Raw genomic sequence first — 386 nt, forward strand, 5'->3', positions numbered from 1 at the left:
GGTTTTGAGATATAAAAACAAGATTATTTTTAGGGGCAGACTTCAGGGGGCTGTAACTCCGAAAGAGGGGGCCACTGGGCAAAAAGAAAAAATACGGGTCCCCTAAATTTATCTTAAGAATCTTTATAAGATGAATAGGGTTGTAAAAGACACCACCGAGTTCAAACAAACTATTTTAATTGGGAAAAGATATACAGATCAAGCTCGGTCTATCTATTGATACAGTAACCAACTGACTGACTAATACTTCCTTAAGCATTTCTAGGGTGATCTCATTTATAGTTTACAAAAGCCTAAACGCACAGTCTGCAATATTATGCCAACGCCTCGCCGGTCGTCAAGGCCAAGCGAAATCTGCTACGCTACCATTTTAGCGGACTCTAACA

The sequence above is a fragment of the Anoplophora glabripennis genome, unplaced genomic scaffold (genome assembly GCF_000390285.2).
Source record: "Anoplophora glabripennis isolate ALB-LARVAE unplaced genomic scaffold, Agla_2.0 scaffold381, whole genome shotgun sequence".
NCBI classification, from domain to species: Eukaryota; Metazoa; Arthropoda; class Insecta; order Coleoptera; family Cerambycidae; genus Anoplophora; species Anoplophora glabripennis.